General features: G+C 43.8%; 1 pseudogene; it reads right to left on the bottom strand.

The window, feature by feature from the left end:
• Nucleotides 1-324: 324 nt before the first annotated feature.
• On the bottom strand, nt 325-21797 carry LOC119908386 (annotated as a pseudogene).
• Between the last annotated feature and the right edge of the window lie 869 nt (nt 21798-22666).

The following is a 22666-nucleotide window of genomic DNA, read 5'->3' as shown; positions in this document are numbered from 1 at the left end:
ATCCATCCCACACATATAAATACACACATACACACACACACACACACACAAATCTGGGAAAGCGCTACCCTGATGGGTGTGCCAAGCATTTCGCAGCAGTTAAATTTCCTCTCTCTGTGTGTCTCTTTTTCTCTCTCTCACCATCTGTCACAGACAAGGGGGGGGCTAACAAACTGAAACTAAAGTGTATCAAATCAAAATGATTTTATTATTAAGGGTTTCCACTAAGTAAAAATCTATGCCTCTGAGTACAAATACATTCCTACTAATGATTAGATCTATACATGTTTTTATATGGTTTAATGTCATTTGGGATCTTAGCACCTGAGGAGGACTTGGCTCGGTGGTGCTTGCTGCGAACCTCCTGTCCTGTTTGAGAGGAGGGGCCAGGTGGTCGGAAGCCACGGTTGGCGGCAGTGGTCCGGCCCGCCTCAGGCTCAGGTGCAGGGTTTGTTCAGCAAAAAGTGTCTGGATCAGCGCTAGGTCCAGGCCCGACACATACTGGCCGTTCAGCACCAGGATCTCATCGCCCGGAAGCAGACCTGGGAACACAGGACAAGCACGTTTCAGAAAAGAGGTGGGAAAAGTCACACACATGCCATACTGCCATCGATGGTTCAGGATTATTTCTTAAGCGGGAAGGCACCTTCATTGAATGCCAGTCCATCAGGAAGCACTTCACTGACAAAAATCCTGCTGTTTCTTGGGTGTCTATGTTCCTGTTACTGCAAAACCTGGTAGGAGGAAGAAAAACAAAGAAAGCAACAAAGACAGTTAGGTCAACAGAAGGATCATAGGATGATGAGGTGTAGATAAATTACAGAGTGTAACTAGACCTAAATCAGTCCACATGTGTGACCAACTCACCAAAGTCACCACTGCCCCTCGGCCTGCTCATGTGCATCGTAAACACATTAACTGGGACCACCTCCAGCTGATCATTGACCTACAGGGTGATATCAAACAAATCAATACACATTAAATAAAGAGCAGATAATGAAGTGCACTGTGTATGTATGTGTGATTTTGCCCTCCTCACCACATCACAGAGGAGCTCCCCAGGAGCCATATCGAACCTCCACATCCTGCCCCGCGTCTGTGGTCGGAGGCAGTGCAGGCCCGGGTCCAGTTTCACCTGTTTACACAAGAGTCCCTTAATGTTCAGCCGCCTGCATGCACAAAATCACCCAACTTATTTCACGCACCAACGCTTAGTCCGACAGCTGCTGTACAGCCGAGGTGTAAATTATTCGCCGACTTTACACTGGGTGAATTTTGCGGTAAACAAAAAAGCTTTGCCAAAGGGACAATGGTGTAAGTGTGTGTCCATCTATCTGCAGTCATTCTTAGTATAATGTGAAGTCAGACATTGGATGAACAAGGTGTTATGTCAAGCTCTTGGGAGCATCATACAACCGGATCTGCAGCTATAGATGCTTCAACAATGCATTAACATGACCACCTGACATAGCTGAACATTTCTAGAACATTCATTTTGTAATCAGAAAAATACACATCCGCACCATAAAGTGGAATGGCAGGATTATGTAAAAACGTTACTGGACAACTATATCCAAATGACACTGCTGCTTTTGTGTAGTTTGTTCTGTTTTTTGTTGTGGTGACGTGTCATCATTTCTGCAACTGGCCGCCAACCCAACCTTGCAGGCTGCAGAGAGAAGATCTGCCGCTGTGTGGTCTCTTCTGAGGGGAACTTGGACTGTCACACCGTCTGGCATGTAGACACACGTCAGCACATCTGTGGCACCACTCATGCTGTCCCACACACCACCCTCAGGGGGCGACATGGAGTAGATACTTGTCAGCATGTCCAGCCTCTGTGGGAGAGAATAGAGGGTAAGGGGGGGGGGGGGGGGGGGGGTTAAAGCATGATTAAAAGGTAGGAGGCGCGCAGCATTAAATGAAGGGGGAACAGAAAAGGGGAAGAAGAAGGTAACAGAGAGAGAGGAGGGAGAGAGAGTGGGAGACTTTGAGTAACAGCACACAAATCAATACAGTTCCATTAGTCTAAATGCTTGGCTGTGGATCAACAGCGGATCAAAGATGTCATACAATTAGCCTTTCAGAAATTCATTTGACAACACAGACTGTAGTTGCTCCACATAATAGTCGTCGTAATGACCATGTACACAAGACGATTGGCAAGGGTCGACCAGCTGGTCTAGACGTTCAGATGATATCGGCACAGTTCTCCACCACTTATTTGACTTGCAAAGCCACAAGAGTAATTTTGACCCAAGTGATATACAGGGACAATTTATTTCAAAATCAGTCAAACCTTCAGATCAGCCATTTTAAGGGAATTATTTGTTGGTGGCAATAACAGTGAGGTTTAAACTGGGTATTAAGGCGGGGGTTTAGCCCTCTGCTCTGCCTCACAGGCAGTCATTTGGGGGTTTTGGTTGCGACTCTGTGTCTCTGGAGGGAAAAGCACCACTGCTGTGCTGAGAGGCTGTGGGAGACGCTACAGTACAGCCCAAGACCGCAATTATTAAGGCCCTCAATCACACCAAATATACTGAAACTCAAGGTTGAAGAAGCCAGTGATTCAGCACTTCTGACAAAGACATTATGACCTCTCGGTTAAACTGAGACATGGGACTGAGAGGGATAATTGCATAAGTGAATAGGTCTGGGTATACAGCGATGTTTTAAATGCATTATGGAATCATAAAAATGGAGAGTGGTGTGTGTGAGTGAGTGTGTGTCTCTGAGGCTTTCTGTCTGATGCGCATGGGTTTTTGTGTCTGTTTCAGAAGCTGGCTGCTTGCTTTTGATGCATCACCTCAAGGGGGAAAAAGACCTTTTTCCCTGCCAGACTAACAGCCTAAAGAGACAAGCTAAGCCTCTGATTCAGAGTATCACTTAGCTATGCGCACACACACACACACACACGTAGCGTTCACAGAGTTGCTCACATAAACACAGGCAGACATACATTTGCCTAATTTTCCATATAAATGTCCCCTTGAATGGTCTGCTTGAATCAAAGTAATCAGTGCCAATTTAAAGGCCACCAATGTTCTTACTTAAGTGTTTTCCTAACATGTTGGGGTAGAGGAACATAAGGTGCCACTTCAATACCCACCTCTGCCCACCCCTCCAGGAATGTGAGGTCATGCTTACAAACACAGGATGAAAACACACAAGCCGTCATGGCGTCTGGTTGCATAACTGGCCCATTTGTGTCCCAGCAACATGGCGTGACCGGAAAACTAAGATTCTGTTGCCTACACTGACGTGACCAGTGGCTGACTAACACTGTACACTCATTCATGGTCAGAGAGGGTTGTATGGGCTGACGGTTGCCCGGTTAACGTTCCATGAACGACTGCCAGGAGTTCTGTCCAGGCACGTGCCCACTTCAACAAGTGCTCTGTGTGGGAGAGCGTGTACTCTATTTACGTTTGCATGCAGCCAAATAATTCAAACCAATACTTCAGTCTTTCCTCAACAAGGTGGAAATTATTTCCAAGCAAGCCATCCTCCACCCTGGAGTTTCTAAAGATGAAATGTGGAGTAACGGACAGTTTACTAGCCACTGAGCAAATACACCCTTTCTGTTCCACTAAGCAACTAGGCGCCACAGTACTGCCTGAAATAGATATGGTGACCATGAAAGAAACAGAAGAGCAGTTGAAGCCAATTTCAGCCAATTTCCTTCTATCTATTAAAAGGGTATTACTCAAAGCTCCACCCGAGGTTCCTCTTTCCACCACTGTGACACAATTTTCCACACACTAACACACACGAGGTGACAATATTGACCAGCCACAATACATACATAAGCGGAGAGTGGAGAGAGGGATCAGTATGTCATGGACAAGAGTGATGGGATCGGTCTCGCCAACCAGTAAAATTGAAGAAAAAAAGGTGGGATTTTTATGCCCAGAGAGGGGAAACGTGAAAGGAAAGGGAGCTTAACATGATTTTTAACCCTTAACCATATTTCCATAACCCTGATCATGAATTTACTCAACAGAAGCAGGCAATTGTACACATTTTACTATATAATATATATTTGTTACACAGACAGAGTGGGCCGATGGAGCACTAGGAGAGCAAAACTATGCTAGTCAATGTGAACTCGGTTTAACCTCTATGGTGCCCAAGGCAGCCTCCATACTACTGACAGGTTCATCCCATATTTATATTTACCTCTCTCTGCTATATGCAACAGTCACAGCCTGCAGCTAGACAGTGACAGCACATCCCACAGCCTGTCTAAACAGCTGGTTGGTTAGTGTGGTGTAGAAAGGACAGGAAGCACCCGCGCAAACACACTTGGACAGTCGAACGCTATACGAGTACACACAAGCCATGCAACTACAGCGAAGCTCGGCACACATGTACAAACACAGCCTTCTCTTGAATTCACTTCAAAGGATTAGTGGAAGATGATTGTTTATTAGCGCAATTAAAGGGATTTGACAGCAAAGCCGGACAACAAGCGCAAAGTTATCAAGATAGAGATGAAGACCTGTATGTGTAGAGAAAAATCAATACAGATGTGTCCCGCCCTGAGGAGTCTTCAGCAAAATCATTACTGAAGTCTCCTCTAGTGATGAGCGTTTTCCACACCCACGTCCAATCTAGGAAATACCGAAATACTGAGCCGCTTTAAGAAACATTAAAGCGTCGACCCAATGAAGGCCATTATTGTTTCACCAAACCACTTCCTGTTCTCAGTCCATTACATGGCCCTTAATAGGGGCAGTTTTAACACTCATCACATTCACCAGAGATTCAAATTGTGATTCATTGCATCCTTGTAACAGTGATCTTCACAGCACCCATCTGAAAGTCCATTATGTTCATCTGTCAGTGCCCAACTCCATCTGTTCATCCAGGAAGACTTTGATTTAATTTTATTTTAAGGGACAAACGTTATATTTCTAAAATGTATAATTATAAAACATACTGAATTTATAAAACATTATCTCATGGACACTTGTAAAGACATGCATATGTTCTTCCTTCCTTTCCACATTGAGGACAGAACACAGGCTCAGATGCAGATGAGGTATTTAATTACTAGCTAAAAAGACACTTCAGAGCATTGTCAGCAGCCAAAATCATCCTCCATTTAGGGAACGGAATAAAGATGTAGCGCATTAATTAAAGGTGCTGGTGTTCAGAGTTTGATATGTTAGACAGAACAAGGCTAGTTTTCACATGATTTTAGTCTTTATGCTAAGCTAAGCTAACTGGCTGCTGGCTGTAACTTTATATTTAACAGATAAGAGTGATATCAATCTTCTCATTTAACTAAACAAGAAAGTAGATAAAATGGTTTCCAAAATATCAACCTATTCCTTGAAAGTATAATTCTGATTTACTGCAACCTGGGTTGTATTTCTAAATCTCAGCAATTACTTTAGTGAGTATAACATTATCAACTGAACAGAATTAATGGACAAAACTACAAGAATGAGACTCAACTTGAAATAAAGCAGAATTTAAAAGGCAGTCTCATTAACCATAAGCACCCCTACTGTCCACGTGCTGAAGTAGAAAATGAAAAAGCCTGCCCAAGAGGACAAAGATGTGGCAGCATGAGGACAGCGAGGTTTGGAGCTGAAGCTTACAGTGATATTTCACACTTCATGTAACCACCTAATAATCTGTGAAAGTTGCAGTCATTCAACACTTTTACCATAAACCCATACACTCACACCTTCAATCAGTGCTTCTGGTCTACGCTTCAACTCAACACTCTCCATTAACTCAATTATGCTGTGATTTGGAGCCCTGTCCACACCGGACTTTAACACAGTTCTACCGCTGGGGGGGGGGGGGGGGGGGGGAGATAGATAGGCTGTCTATTTATCTTTTCAGACACCTGCAGATCAAGATGAAAGGAATCGCTGCTTTGATCCCAGACAAGTAACACATACATTGTGACCCCCTCAAACACACACACTATGTGTAAAATATCTTTACACAGCCCACTATCAAAGCCATGAAAGACAGCAGAGGTCAAAGTAACAGTAGACCTGTTTCTGCCACAGCTACTTCACGCTGAAATGGACAAATAGGCACATAAAATGGTACCACAGGATGGATGTGACAGATGGCAGTGGAGTTTTTAAAAGATATATCAAAGATCCACATACCGTAAAAGTTACTGAATGCTATGACTCACCTCGGTGCTCCGGGGAGGTAGGGCGTACGATTGACCTCCAGCATCGCTCTCAAAGATCTGAAATCAAGGGACAGACAGTTATAAGTACAGACAGAAGGGCACCATACTGATTGACTCATAAGCAATTAAGTGCCCAGCCACTTCGGCAACACAGTATTAGACACACACAGTGCTATTATGTAGTTAATTAAAAACTACGTGTGGCGAATGCAGCGCTTTGATACTGCTTCCAAACAGGGTCTGTAGCCTTTGAAGGTGCAATGGTGGATGCATGCTTGTGTGTGTGCAAGTATGGTGAGTGGAGGGGGTGTGTATGGACATGGAGTGGTTTCTGTGTAGCAGAGAGATGAAAGGGGGAAACAGTTCGGTTACAGATGAGCTCCCCCCTCTCCATCTCCACATCCACCCCTCAGTGTCGAAATCACTCTTCTTGATCTGTTCCGTCTTCCTCAACCTCTCCTCTCTAGCTCCTCTCCCTGGCTTGTGATTGGAAGGCGTGTTGTGTCCGGCTAAGCCCGGTGCTGGATGTGACTCTGAAGCCTCAGAGGGCTTTAACAACTCTATAATACAGCAGTGACATAGAGCCATCCGTTATGTGAGGGTGTAACTCCAGCTCTCGCTCAAATAGGCTGCAGTTAGCAGGTTTTGCTGAGATACTTTGTCACCGGGCAGGAGAGGCTAATAGGTGGCATAGCTGATGACAGAAATGGGGCATTTTGTTCTCAAAAATAGGTCAGACAAAAGCTCAAAAAGGTGCTTGGATTTTCTGTGAAATTAACTGAGCCAAAGCTGAATTTCCTCCAAAACTCCTGTACACTGTACACTACATTTAAGAATTGGTGTAGGGAAGAGACTTGGATTTGTTATCCCATTTTTTAAGGATAAGGATTACATTTCTCCAAAAACAATCCCAGGAAGTGTCCTTTACAATCAGAAAAACTCTCTGGCTCCAGTTATTATAGTAAGAATCCTCATCTGACCTCTGAGCAGCATGAGTACATTTATAAAGTTACTGTAAATAGTGCTGCTTCGCCGTAAACTGACTAATTATAGAAAGCTTTACCAACTCTCCCTCAAATCCTCGGACCTTTCTGGCCTACTTCCCACAGCCGACTGCTGGCCAGCTCCTTACTGTATACATAGCTCTCCTAAGAGGATGAGAGATGAGAAAACATGACAAAACGAGAAATGAGGAGAGCACAACTTGGGGCAAGATTGTCGAGCGCAGCGTCGCAGTGGTAAGTGTGATTTAGACTTAGTCAACACCGATGAGTCAGTATGGAAACTGTGGGAGAAGGGCCGCTGGCTAACGCTCTGATGTTTATGCTCTGAGAAACAGGGGATTTGAGAGAGAGGCTGAAGAGAAAAAAGGAAAGACAAATGGTGAGAGAAACTGGGGGAGACAGTGAGATAAAACTCCAGGTTTAAGAGATGAACTAAGCAGGTTAGAGGCAGAGGCAAAAAAGACATGGTGTTGGGAGTTGAAGAAAGGTGGATAAATGGAGACCAATAGGGAGGAAAACACAGAAAGAAGATATACTGAAAACCTTGGAGAAAGCGCAGTCTGTTAAACCTGAGAAGGTAACAACAAATTGAGTGCCACTCCAACGACCCCAGTGTCCAAATACAGCTCTAGCAAACACGTGTCTAGTCTGTACCACATGAGACAACAACTAAGGACCCGAGGACGTCATTTCCACAAGTCACAGAGAACAACAGAAAACTAAAACTAACACTACAGTGATCTTCTGCTCTTGCAAAAAAGTGAACACAAAAACAGCAGATGTCCAGGAAAACCCAACATTCTGAAAAACTTACCAGCCATTTTCTGTTCCTTATTAGCCTCTATGTAAAGAAAAAAATACCAGAAAAGCACTAAAACAGGCTTGTAAGAGAAGGGGGACATGGGGAAAAAATAAAGGGAGGCTGTTTAATATTTAAGGTCTTTACAACAACCATCTGCTGGTGTCTGCGGGGCTGAGGATAGAGTGGAGAATGCCATCTACCACATATGGCTTTCAATAATTCATGTGTGTGCTGCAGCGCCACCTCGGCCTTCTGCACTGCGAAATGTAACTGGGCCTCGTTAGGCCGGTCGGCTGGAGTTCCCCAGAAAAATAACAACACGCGCATACACACCTAGTCGCTGACAGACGTGTGCAAATGCACAAATAAATATCACAGAGCAGGTGGTGGGATGGGTGAGCTCGATAAGAGCAAGCGCAATGGGACAGGGAACATCTTGTGAGCAGGGCTCACCTGCTGGAGAACATGATTGGCTCTTAGCTGTGCTAGCTCCAAAACAATAAGAATCCATATTGCCTTCACAGTAGACAGAAAGATGACGATAGATTGCCATTAATCAGAACCACACTCCTCTCCCTTCCTATGGTCTCAATTAATGAACAGGGATCTATGAAAGACTTCAGCAAATGATTGTTTCCCCTGGCGATTCTTAAAATAGACCACCAAGAGTAGAGTATTCTCCTGGGCCGTACCTTCAGGTTACAGAGTGGTGGGTTTTTGTATCAATAAATAACCAGCTTGCATGAGTCTAATTACTAACCTGAGAGGATTTAGACTCCCCACCTCTGCACCTGGGTGAGGAATGCGCCTCTGTGTTTATGTTGATGGGAGGTGTGCACTCGAACTTACTGGGACACAGGGGGGATGTGAGCTTATGTGCTTCTAATTAATAAAATCTCATTGGGAGGGAAATGTGCTGAAAGCCCTGCATGACTGTAACAGTCTCTTTCTTTCTTTCATGTCAACACAGGGCAAGAAATAACAAAAACATTTTTTCAGGTTGTTTCATTAACGGATATGCACAGTGTGCACTGAGGGTTTGAGCGTCAAGACAGTTTTTCTCAGCAGTAAGTCTCAAGAGACTGTGTGTGCTCAAAAAACATGCATACGCAGTGTACCGCAAAACTGTGTGCACGCATGCATACATATTCTGCATGCTCATGTTATGTCTATGCATGTGGGTAGTTTGCCCCTGCTGAATGCATCAAATGGGTGATCCTGCATTAAGAATCTGCTAATCCACACCACCTGAAGAGTTTCATTACTCTGGGATTCAATGGAGATTATTTAGTGTCACTTCAAGGTCTAAGTGCTGCTGTTCGGCTTTCAGCTCTGACAAGAACACAAAAAAACTCACATAAAGTTTATTTTGCAATCTTTCATCACATTAGAGAAATTGCTACAGGTAACATTTTGGTGCCAATATTGTATAAAAGTGAACAAGATCTCCGTGTGTGTGTTTTCAGTAGTACCTGTGATGCTGAGGGCCTCTTGTCCCGGCCTCTCTTCGTAAGGTTGTCAAGGCCTTTGAGCGAGGAGAAAAGGCCTCTCTTGCGCTGTCTGTGAGTTAGGGACAATGAGCGCCTTCTGAGTGTGGCCTCATCTCTGGAACAGATCTGAACAGACAAACAGAACTGCAGTCATTTAGCTCAACAAAAATTCCATCTAATCAGACCATCTTAATTAGGTTTATTTTCCTCCAGTAATGCATAAACGGTGTGTTCGCAGGATGCTTTTTTATTTCCAAATGATTAAATGATTTTCAAGGTTACTGTTAGACATCAAGTTAATTAAAACTGAAGTATCACATGCAAAAGGAATGTTAAAAAGCATCTAAACAGGACACACTGCTGGCCTACTGACTCTGTATGGTGCATTAACTCATTAGTCATTCATCTGTCCCTTCTCAAGGCCAGACTTCCTCACCAGTGCATGGAAGGAAGAGACAGAGAAGATCCCAGGCGCCCCAAAGTGGTTTTAGTGGGGCGGCTGGCGATTGCCAGCAGGCTCTTCGGGTTGGGCAACTCTCCACCCTGTAGACTGGCCAGGTAGCAGCGCATCCTAAACAGATCCATGTTAAACCGCTCCAGGTTCTGCTCCCACTGCTGGATCTGAAGGAAAAGTAAGATTTTTACTTTGGTAGAGGTTCTGAATGTGATTTTTTGGGTGGTGGCTGAGAAAAGAGTTGAAGGAGGTATGTGGTGGTGGTGGTGGGGGGGTCCAGGGTCAGTGGAGGGCTTTCCATCAAGCTGAAATTGCCTGCAGATGCTGGTTGAGGGTGAGGGCACACATTTGTGGAGGTTTCATAGTGAGGGGGGGCCTGCATATCTTGCAGAGGAGTGAGTTTGAGTGCAGTAAATCCTAATGCCCATTTTTTATGTAAGTCTAGAGAGAGAGGTGATGTTGCACAGACCACCCGTTAAACCTCCACCCCGCACACACAGTGTACATACACAGTTTACAGTTGCCTTCCCCCTATCCCTGTTTGCACTATGAAAGCTATGAGAAGGTGCTTATTTTGTTGACTGGAGAATGATTTTAATGAGAATACTCAAGTTAAACAACCCTCTATAACAACTGACTTTAATAGCTCTCGTCTGCGCTGTGAGTTAATTTACAATAATGCACCGTATGGCATTGTCCAATTAGGTCTCATTCACATTAATGGCATTCTTTAGAATTAGGAACAGTCTGAGGAGAGACAGGAGGCTACTATTTTATGAACATCTGACTTTTCAAACATCTTAAACAAAGAACTTGCACATAAGTCACCATGGGACCATACTAGGCTATGTCATGTGCTAAACCCATGAAAACGCCTATGTACATAGCTGTGCAGGTGGCCTCAGTTAACAGGCCTTGAGTCAATGACATTCATTATTCCCATTCCGGACTTGGACCATGAGGACAGGTACTAGGAAACTGCATGCCTTGGTTAAAAATGACCTTGCATTTGGCATGTCGGTTATCAAAATAATTGAAATAATTGAAAAATGATCAAATACTACAGTATGGCAATGGATCCACATATAAAATTTTAGCTCTGGAAAAATCAGTATGGTTACATTTTGAAATATATTCATGATTGTTCCGTCCTTTCGTAGCAAGAATGAGTGATGCGTATTTCTTCTTACAAGCAAGAAAAAACACATTGCACATGTTCTATTCAGGACTTTTGCAGCTCCTGCCTTACTTGGTTCTGGTATCTTTTAGTGGCTAATGTTAGCTAATATAAGCAAACTTTAGAGAAATATTGCTGTACACGAGACGTCAGTTTGCTAACTTGGGCAACTGTTACACTATGTGTCACTATGTGTCACAGTTGCTGCAGGTCAGCAAAAGTTGCACAGTCTCTTTTATGTACTATATTTACCAGCTAATTATCTGTCGTTGCTACGGATTACAGAGAGATTGTTAGCATCTAACAGAAGAAATGTACTGGTTTTGACAAAACAACTTTTTACAATTTAATATATAGCATTAGCATGGTTAGCTTGGAGAACCAAAGCTAATGATTTACAGGGACACATGGATGACTTTTGTGTCTGTGTTCTCCTTACTTAATAGGCAAATTGTGTATTCCTTTCACATTTCCACTTGTCTAAAGACCTTCCTGTTAGTTCTAATTCTTCTTGTTCGTTACTCCGTTTAACCTGAAACTTGTACTTAAATCCTCAGATAGTACGTAAGAAAGCAAAGCAGATCTTTATCCTGCTATTCTTGGGCCATATATATATATATATATATATAATATTATATATATAGATATATATATATATATATATATATATATATATATATATATATATATATATATATATATATATATATATATATATATATATATATATATAAAAAACAGTGCTTGAAGGAACTGTGAATTAATTCCACTGAGCAGTCTGAAGATGACTTTAGAAGGGGAGGGAGGTATTACTGAGTAAAAATCAGATAAGCTCCTTCCTCAAAAGCAAAAGACAAATTTAGGAGAGTTGCTGTTTTGGAAAAACTCATCTATGTATAACAGTCGCATAAGATCCTACCATGCTTCTGATTTACACGCCATCTGGATCTGTTTGTCAACAGTGAAATATCCTTGTCTTCATTCGGGGATGTTCTAAAATAGTACTGTGCATAAAATTCGATTTGATGATTCATGCTGGGTGCATCACCGATGAACAGAATTTTTTGATAAAGGCCTATATGCAGTCTATTGCTTCATGCATCTAGGAGGCTTAAATCAGTGCAGTAAGATAATCATTCAACATCAGTGAAAAGCAAGGCATGTTTGGGCCCATCTGGCCTGCGTGCACAACTTATTTACATCCATTTCAGAGCCATTAAGCTCGACAGAAATACGCCTTTCTTTGAACAGATTTTCATCTTTTCTTATTGCCCCTCTTTAACATCTGCCCCTGGCTCTCTGTAAAAGCCCAAATGCATAATAAGTCTTTCAATGCAACTTGATCGCAGCGTGTGCGTGTGTACGTGAGCTTGTGTGTTTGAAAGAGGGCAAAGGCAGTCTTCAAAGGAGGTCTACTGGCACTAATTTCAGTAGACATGAGTGGGGGTGGGGTACATCAAAGTACTGCCCTGTTGGTGCTAGACAACCCCACCGAAACCTTAAATCTATCATCAGCCTCGGGGTGCCTATATCAGAGTCCTGTCACATACCCCTCTGACCCTATCATTGACTCCAACCCGTCTGTCTCTCTGTCTACTCTGAGGTGGCATCCTGGCTAATTGGAAACAGATACAAGCACACAGTCAGTCAGTCTCACAGTCAGGCAGAGACATCTCCATTGAAATGAGTCTATCCGGCTTTGCTAGTGCATTCAACGCAGACCTTATGGCTACGAATGAGCAGAAAGTATACATTTGCTTTAAGAGGGACTTCAAGTCACTGACCATCTGAGTCAAAGGTAAAATAAATTAAAAAAAAGAAAGGAAAAGGAGCAGGATTTTCCTGCATTAAAAAGTATGTGGGTTCTACCCAAGTTACAGGTTATGGGCTTTTTACACCTATCAGAAATCTTCTGTATGTAGGCTACAGCACAGTGCTGGGTGCTTTGGATTCTCCCCCAGGCTGTGAGGAGGAGGAAGAGCATAATGCATGTTGAGAGCCCATTACCAGGAAACATCTGGAATCCCAATCTGATGCTCGGGGAGCGAGCTGCTCCCCTGGGCCCCTCATGATGCATTTGGGGACTGATGCATTTAGGCCACTTCACCCACCCACAGACAAATATAAAGCAGAGGCTTGTCACCACAGTTGCAAAATCAGAAAAATTAAACAGGGCACATCATGTGGTTGATACACGTATCAAGTGGAATAACGACACACAAAGGAGTCTGAAAATGAAAACTTCTATGCATGTGTTATGCCTATGATCTATCAGTACTGTAAAGAAATTCATCAGATTTTCTGTAAATTTGTTCCAAGGGCATGAATGTATAATGCAGTGTCAACTGCGATAGAGGCCTCCGATTTTCCTAGTGATGCTGCTATTAGTCCCAGCTAATTCAAAGAACGTCTCTCAGTCAGTCAGTATCATTATTCCACCCGTACCTGGTTCTCAATAGCCTTGCGATTCTTGGGGTCGCTAACCACCGTCAGCTGCAGCTCGGCCATCTTCTTCATCTTCCCGTCCATGTCGATCTTCTGCAGCAGGCCGCGGACCTGGCTCCGCAGCAGGCGCACAGTGTCCTCCTTCCCCTGACGCTTTGCCAGCAGCGAGGCACTGGCAGAGTGGATGGCTGTCACCCAGTTCTCCAAGTCGGTCTGGTTGCTGGCCTGGAAGGGCAAAGAGGGACAGGGAGTTCCATTTGATTAAGTAGCAAGGGCAATGTTCGCGTTAAAAGATGGATTCAGAGATGTGACAGCTGATAAATCTGCTCTGCCTGCTTTTGTGTTATTTTACCATATTTCACAATAAAATCACTGGGGGACAACCCGGGCTTTGCTGGATCAATAAAATAAAACTTTATTAACGTAGCCTTTATGAGAAAGCACAGGTTATGAACTGTTGCTCAAATCAAATATACATTTGCCTTTAATATGCTAATTCATGATTATCACTCTTCATAAGGTGATTCACTGCAATAACAGTTGAACCTCCTTTAGAAGCCATGTCAGTGGAAACAAAAAGGATGAAACCCAGGCTTTATTTTACAGGGCTGATTTTCTCTCTGCTTGCCTCTGGGGCCATGTCAGCTTCACACAGAACTTTATTAGATGTAGATCCGGACACTGCGACATACAGCAGTCTGGGAAGCTTATAATCTTATGTGGGAGGATGCTTCATGGAAAGAGCCAAGACTGGGCATGAATTTGGTAGTGATATGTAGGTCAGTATGCACAATGGGCAAATAGGATGTGCTCTCAGACCCCTCAGCTGGAAAGTTTGGGCATTTTGCTTGCATGTCCCTCACATGGCAAAAATGTTCATTTCATACGCTACACTCCAGGGAAGGGAAACCAAAAGGTGTATGTCCGGTGTAATGCAACTACAACCATGTATGGCAACTGAGCGGAAATGTTCTAACATGGGCAGTGTGTCAACTGACGTGCTTCACCTGGAAGAGGTAGACGTCTCCATATGAGTTGCTGAGGCAGAAAACATTCTCCTTTTTGGGGTGCTCTGGGACGGCCTGGACGATGCTGTCCTCGGTCAGAAGAGCGTAGCGAGGCAACAGCTCCTGCTCCGGAGAGCCTTTACCGTAAGTCTCGTAGAACAGCAGTGTACATCCTGTAAAAGAGGAGCAGAAATACAGACACAAAGACAGAGAGACAGACACAAATGCGCATGAGTACGTGATGCAGAAAACAAGCAAGTGAACATCATCGAGACAGGTTTCTCTAGACTGTAAGAGTGTGGGGGTTTTGCAGCATGTTTCATGTTTTACAGACAAAATGTCCTTGTAAAAACATCTAACAAAGTTCTGCAGGAGTGGCGAACAGAGAAGCACAAAAGTTTTACATACTCCCAAAAGGGCACTTGGAATCATAAAAATGATGAGGCTGTCCTTGCTTAAACTTTTTCATTTTTTTGTGACTTCCAAGCTTCCAAGAGGTGCTCTTAAATAAATATTTCAAAGCCATGTTGCAAAAGCAGTATGTGGACATGCACACACATTTGGTGGCCTACATTTTATCCATTTGGCCAAAAGCAATAGCATAATTCCCTGTCAGCTTTTAGGTTAGGAGGGAAGCACAAACGCAATGTGTGATGCCATGGTCAAGGACACGACTTCTATTAAGAGGAAAACCCTGAGAACAAAGAGGAATCCATCCTCTCCAACAAAACTGAATTACAGATCTAAAAATTGAATAATCGACTTAACTTTGAATTATTTTAAAACCACAAGTCATCATATTTTTGACTCAATTTTAAAAGGTGCATAATTTCTTCCTTCACTTCCTAGTTCACCTTTCAGGGTCACCCAATAGTGCTTCCACTTGCGGCGGGTCACCAGCTCCAGCTTCCTATCCTTGTGCAGGGTGATGAGGGGTTTGAAAGAAAGCCAGCCAGCCCGCCGGACCACTCCCTGCTCCTTTTCAAACAGTAGATCCAGCTGCTCCAAGGAGCCCTCAGCCGACTCGCTGCTGCTCTCCCCCTCTTCAGTGCCCGTAGACGGGTCTCTTCTCTCAACACCTCCTCCTCCGCCCTGCCCAGTGCCTGTCTCCAGCTCCCGCATGAAGTTCTCATAGATATTCTGGCGGACGGCGTCGCTGGTCGTTTGGTGAATGGCACCTGATGACTGGGCCCTGGAGGCTCCTGGGAACCAGAGGAGGCTGGAGACTTGGGAAGGAGAGCTGGTGTCTGCAGTCAGGCCATCAACCCCACTGTCAAAGGCATCGCTCAGGTCCTTGTACCTGGTCTCCTGATAAGGCAAAACAAGTGGAGAAAAGGCGAGGAGCATGAGAGGCTAGAGGATGAACGGCAGTCTCACTGATTTGTCACCATTGGAGGTATAGGGTCTCGTTGGGAACTTTCCGAATCAGCTAACAGAATTACTGTTCCCACCTACATTTTTGCAAAAACACCCCAAGTTTGCCCCCAGATTTCTACACCTATGTATATAGAGCTTACATTGGGACAAAAATGTAACTGCTCCTTTCAATTAACCCCAAGGCGCTGCAAAATTGGAGGAGAAACTTTTGAAAAAATCTAGTCAAACCACTCGAACCTACTTCAAAGTCTGCATTACAGTCTCTTAAACCCTTCGGTAGGCTGAGAAAGTGGGACAAATTTCCTGTGATGGCACCTGGGAGGTTGGAACACTCCAGGCTCAGACAATTTCACGTCATTTGAGGTCTGCTGTGGCTTCCCAATTCCCCAAATGAACACTTGATGGAATTGCACTCTTTCATGTCTAATGATGGCCTACCTACACTTGACTAGATTGCAGCATTGATTTTGCCACTGGCAACAGAGTGGAGTGCTCTCAACATGCAGATACACAGAATGCACTGTCATGCTCATCCTTGGTCTTTGTTTGTTCCTGTGTGGCTTCGTCCGCATCTTCTCCATCCTTATTTATGCTATTCCTATTGTTGACATTTAACAAACAATTCAAATTTGCCCATATCATCAGCAAAAGAATGGAATAGTGTTGAAAAGCTTTTATAAACTCTTTGCAATATGTAGAAAATAACAGTAATGTAATCTCTTATTGATTCACATCTTCCAACCTTACAGAGCAGAGCTCGTGTTTAGCTACAGGGCAGCAATGAACCCTTTGAACCCACAGTAGTCAGTTGAGGACAGGCTTTGTTTAACCATTACGTCGACCTGCCACCATGAAAGACAGGACAGTATAGTCATAGGAAAATGTGTACTGAGCACAGGGTGGGTCTTTTTCAGCTTTCCCAAGTTTCCTTTAGCCGACACAGCCCAGTGCTCTTCCAGCTGCCTTTCATTACAAGCAGGTTCTTGGCCTTTGGCATCAGGGTTGTATTGTGACCTTTCAACCCACTACAGAGCCATGGAGTCCAGCTGGAGGGGAACCAGAGCTGGAGGTGCTTCTGATTTTGATTGACCTGCTGAAAGGAGGCCCTGTGACCAGCCCATGGAGATATTAGCCAGGAGGTTTGGCAGTCAACAAAATGGCCCCCGAAGGACAGAGAAAATTCAGTTTGAAGACCAGCCGTTTTGAAGCACCTCTGTTACTTTTACATGAACTTGTACAGGCCCTGTCAGTCACTAAGGCCCTTTCCACACTACTCTGTTTTAGTTTAAAAACAGAGTTTTAAAACGAATACTATCTCCATCCACACCAGCTTTTGGCTGCGTATCAGAGTTGATCTCCGTCTATATTAAAACGACTGAAAACATACATCTAGTGGCTATTCACGTACACTGGGCATGGGCGTGCCGGTGTAAACATGAAGCAGATGGTCTATTCTACCGGATTTTTTTTGCATGGACCAAGAACGAGCTGCGACTGTTACTGAATGTAACACAGGAGTTAAAAGCGGATGTGGCGGGGAAAAACTGGGCTCATTTCATTGCAAAGTAACGGCAACATGCACAGTACAAGTGTAGGCTATAAGTGTTATTTGCACGGTATATGATATTTTAATAAAAATACTAAATCAAAAACTCTGTCAGTAGCATTGTGTTTCTGCTTTGCATGACTTATAAGACCCAATCACAGAGCCAAACGTCTGCGTCATCGTTTCTAAAGTCCACCGTTTTTCCCTGTCCGCACTAAAACGCTACCCAGAGCTTTAAAACAAAAAAGGGATCGGCAGCGTTTTCAAACTTCTCTGTTTCAGGTCTTCGTTTTCACCGTTTTAGTCTGGGCGGGAGGTGCAAACGTAGCAAAAGGTAAAAACGCAGTAGTGTGGATGGGCCCTAGAGAGCTGGAAGCAACCACTGATTTTTTTTGTTGTTGTTGTTTTGTTTTTGCCCCCAATTAAATCATGTTAAGCTTCAAATTAAATGTTTTATCTCTAAAAACAGACAGACCCCCAATACCTGGTGCAGATAATGGATTCTATTTTCTTTGAGTAAAACAGTCAAGCACCAACAGACAGCCATAGATTAGCATGGTGTTACGGCAAGCAGGAGAGACATTACTAATGTAAAGTGAAAGCTGTGTGACGCTTAAAATGAATACTGTCAGTCTTCTGTGTATTTGTCACTGCAGGGTTGAGTGACAGTGTCAAGGCAAAGTAGCTCATAAATTTCACTTAGCATTATCTGCTGTATAAGCATAAGGAGAAGCTTACAAATTCTTACTCTAGCAAGGAAATAAATGCCATTCAAATACAACGACACAATTATATTTTGTCTTTTGGTTTGCTGTCAGGCCCAACTGACTGAACACCAATCCCTATACACAGATTTACTCTCTAAGGACCGTGAGCAGAGCCCAGAAAATCTGCACCACACAACAGGCAGAACAACCATAAGTCATTCACTAACATTAGAGGAGGGGTGGGGTAAAATCGTCAGCTAAGATTTAGTTTCACTCTAAGAGAGCCTCTCAAAGGCTTACAGCTATTCTCTGGGCAATGCTCAAACAGCGTTCTTAAAACTTTTACAAGGCAAAGCTAAATTAATTAATGCAGAAACAATTGCTTTCAAGCCTCAAAGACAGAGGGGGACATGAGTTCAGGCTCAGTTTCAACTAAATTAAAGATATTAAGAATGTTGTCTTTGCAAGAAAAAAATCACATTGTTCTCAAAATCATGTGCAGGGAACACGCAGACAAGCTGTGGTTATTTCAAACCTCTCCCCTGACCCGCGCCTGTGTAGTACTAGTATCATTTTACTACTGGGAAAATGTATCAGCTGTCTGCTCTGCGTCTCATGGGCTAATATTTTACTGTTTACTCCCAGATTTCTGTGTACTTCCATCAGCTTGCTCGAAAACCTTTTTAAATAAAATGCAATAATTAGGCTGATTATCACTAAGGCTTAAAAAACACTTAATCAATAAATCAACACCCTCACAGCCTACATGTACATCTGACTGCAAACAAGAGAGCTAAAAACATTAACATGCGACAAGTACTGTACGTTCAACAACTAATCAGCAATGCAACAATCAGCATGCAATAATACTTCAGATGTACCCACCCAAATGCAGTCATCGTGACATCTGCACATCAGCCCTAAACTTATCTTCCTCTGAGCCATGTCTTACATTGTAATAGGAAGTACCTCTCATCCTTGTTCCATCCACGCAAAAACAAGACCAAGTGCTGGCTGCCTTACAAATTTCATTTTGTGCCATCCCACTGTTCCCTGTCCTCAGACAGCTGGTGTTGTGGTGCGAAGGACCAGAGGACGGCGGTTGGTTCCTGGCCATGCCAGGACCACTGCTGTGGCTCATGATCAAATAAACCTTGCCAGGCAGGAACCTGTCTGTGCATGGCTGTTCCTGGTGTCCTCTCCTGTCTAATAAGCTATAGCTCTAAGGCTAGTAGTGAGGCAACTACAGAAGACCACAATAAGAGGGTGATACATTTATCTACTGTGTGCATAAACTATGAGGGTTATTGGATGACTACAGACAGCTCATCTATGAAACCTGTTGTTTTACATACCATGTATACAAGATCCCTGTATGAACCCTGTGAGTAATAAAGAGGTGTAAATCACTAAAAATGCTGAGCACAAGACTAAGTCAATGTGATCTCCAAAACACATTGTGGCCCAACTTACCTGAGACTTCCTCTTCTTGCGGCTGAGGCTGCCTGTCCAGTCACTGAGGCGTCTGATGCGGTTTTTGATGGAGTCTTTCTTATGGAAGCCATAATCAGATCCAGCCTGCAGGTGCTGTTCCTGGTCTGGATAGTGGTCCAGATCGTCATTCATGGTGTGGGCTTTTGGCCTGCGACAGGGAAGGGTGTATGATGAGTACTGGCGGGCTTCAGGGCATTCTTCCTCCAATGGAACATCCAAGACTGATGCAAAAGAGGCTCGGTGTGGCCTCTGGCCAGGTGGAGGCTCTTGTAACTGGGAGGACAGGTCCCGGGCTGTGGGAAAGGTAGCAGCCATTGTGGAGTCTTTATAGAGGTCTGTGATGGACACATGGGGAGACTGTTCAGTAAAGGAGTCAAGCCGGTGGATAGGGGAGTGGACTAGTGTCCTGCTGGCAGAGCAAGGTTGGTCCTGCTCACACAGTTCTGTGCTGTGCCCCCAGGGAGAGTCATACCAGGAACCGTCAGAGCTCAGTGAGCTTCCCTTGCTGGTCCTGGCCGTGGAGGAGGTCGAGGCTAGCGGGGGACCGCTACGGTGGCCATCTTGCCTACTACCACTTGAACCAGGCAGACTGGGAGTGGAGGCAGATTCCAGGTTGGGAGAAAACTTGAGGAGTTGTACAGGACCAGAAGCCTCATCCAGGAGGAGGGGATTGCCTGAGGTGTTGGTGAACTCCACCCTGAGACTGCCATCCTTCTTGATGACAACCCGTGGGCTGCTCTGTTCCTCTAAAGGCTCATGCTCATCACTGTGTCCATTCAGGGTGTGCCCATTAAGCTCAGCCCCATATGGATTATCTCCGTAGTTATCTGACATATGCCTCCTTCGTATACCACATCCTGGTGATCGAGGCCACCGATTCTCACCTGGGCTTCCCCTTGCTCCTTTTGAGACATAGTCATAGTGCCTAGTGGAGTAAGGCTGCCGGCTTTTAGGAGGAGACAGACACCCACGGCCAACACACCTGGCCTTGTATCCTGAGCCCACCGGAGCACTTTTCCACCATGAATGGGGTGACGAAACATTGTCTTTGCCTGAGCAGAGTTTCAGTGGCTTTGGTTTTCCAGGGAAGACAAAGCTGGTGCCTTTGGGGCGCTGAATGCTATATTGGCTCTCTGAATTTCCCATCACTGCCTGGGAAAAATAAAAACAAGGAAACAAAACCACAATGTCGGCATGAAAATGCATGGTACTCACACATAAATAAAATTAATTTATAACTTATAATGACTACAGTTCCATACCATACAAATACACATAATCATTTAATTTGCAGTGGCATTTCCCAGAGTAAAACAGCAGCAGATCTAATACCTTCCTTATGCATTTCAAACAGAATAGCTATAAGTAATTCTATCACATCTGGTCATTAACCTGTATAGTCTACCTCCTCTCATTTTATTACATTCTTCCATTCTTTCTATAGAAAATTCAAGTCAGATAAACAGCTTTAGGCTGTCATGGTGGTTATGTGTGACAGAGTTCAGGACAATGAAAAATCACTTCCAGACTGTCCACAACACTCTGACATTAGTAATGGAGAGCCGTGACCACACAGACATTTCATTACAGGGTTGATGCTATAGTACAACAACTGCTGGAGATGTAAGAGGCAATACTGTATCTGCTGCTGTTTATGATGTGATTAAATAATAGGTACGACTAAATAGCTTTAACAGTGTACAAGTCTTTTAATTAGCTCACCAAGTAGATTAGAACTAAAACACACCCGTCTACAACATGTGGAAGGGATGTAACACCTTTTTTTAAACCCTTTATACTCCTGACCATAGGTGAAGGTGCTATAACAAAAAAGTCCAGATTTAAATCATTTTAAAGGACCATTACATTTGAAAAGGAAGAAACAGCCATCCATAGTTGTACGCTATGGCGAAAACAGAATTGACAGACTTTAATGTGTAAGCTAAAGACATATTTTAAATTCAGGGTTAAATCTAATCAAGCATAATAATGACAACCCAGATATGAACAGTTCTTAGACTTACCTGTCTAAAAATCTCTCCTCAGAATGGAGCTCCTATGTGCAAGGGCCCCTCCACCTCATTTCGAGAAATGAATTCCTTTGTCTGGCTCAACTGAAACACAGAGAGAGAAGTTGACTTAGTGCTTAGTCTGTCTCTACAGGACTGTAATTTACCACGTCCAATGAGCTCCATGTTTGATAACGGGTGTGCCAGTTAAAGAGTAGACCTAATCCCCAGCATTTGGGAGAGGCCAGTGTTTGGTAGGCAGCACAACTGGTTTCTCACTGGGATAAACATAGTCGGTGCAATACTGCAACAGCATCTGAGACTGTCTTACTATGAGGTAGTAAAAAAAAGCATTGTTCTTATTGGCAGGTTTGCAAAAAATGATTCAGCCAACATCCTGGAGATGAAAACATTTCCTCTCAAAACTATGCAGCCATAAAGTAATGAAGAAGTCCAATGAACTTAACTCCAACTAAGTTTCCAGTAGTATCACATCAACCAAGCTGTGTACTGTACAAGGCAGCACAGTACTGTAGTGCCACCCTGGCGCTAGAGTTAAAAAATTCACTCCACCCCCCCAATCTAACTATCCTCAATCAGCCGTCCAAACCAAACATTAGTAGCATTTTTCCACCTCCCCACAAGTAAATGACGTCGTCTTTGATCGGGGTGGGGAAAGTTTTTGAAAGCAGGCTACAGTTTACCCGTCTGTTTATTTTTAAACCTTGGAATCCTAGCTTGCTTCTTTTTCACTTGTCACCGCCAAATTTGTCCAGGCGTAGGATCCAAAACCAGAAATGGCTGAGGACCGTTCTTTGCGGAGGCACCGGGCATCTTCGGAGAAGCAGTGTGACTGTCTTGTGTGCGTAATATAACCCACCTACACGCATGTATCGCACACTTCAAGAAGGTCTTTCAAATAGTGCTAACGCCACTAAGCCTCGCAGCACACGTACAGCATGTGTAAGGTTACAGTGTAAACACCCCC

The sequence above is a fragment of the Micropterus salmoides genome, unplaced genomic scaffold (assembly GCF_014851395.1).
Source record: "Micropterus salmoides isolate LMB-PRFRI ecotype aquatic unplaced genomic scaffold, ASM1485139v1 Ms_hic_scaffold_1777, whole genome shotgun sequence".
Lineage (NCBI taxonomy): Eukaryota > Metazoa > Chordata > Actinopteri > Centrarchiformes > Centrarchidae > Micropterus > Micropterus salmoides.
This window is presented reverse-complemented; position numbering and strand designations above follow the sequence as displayed.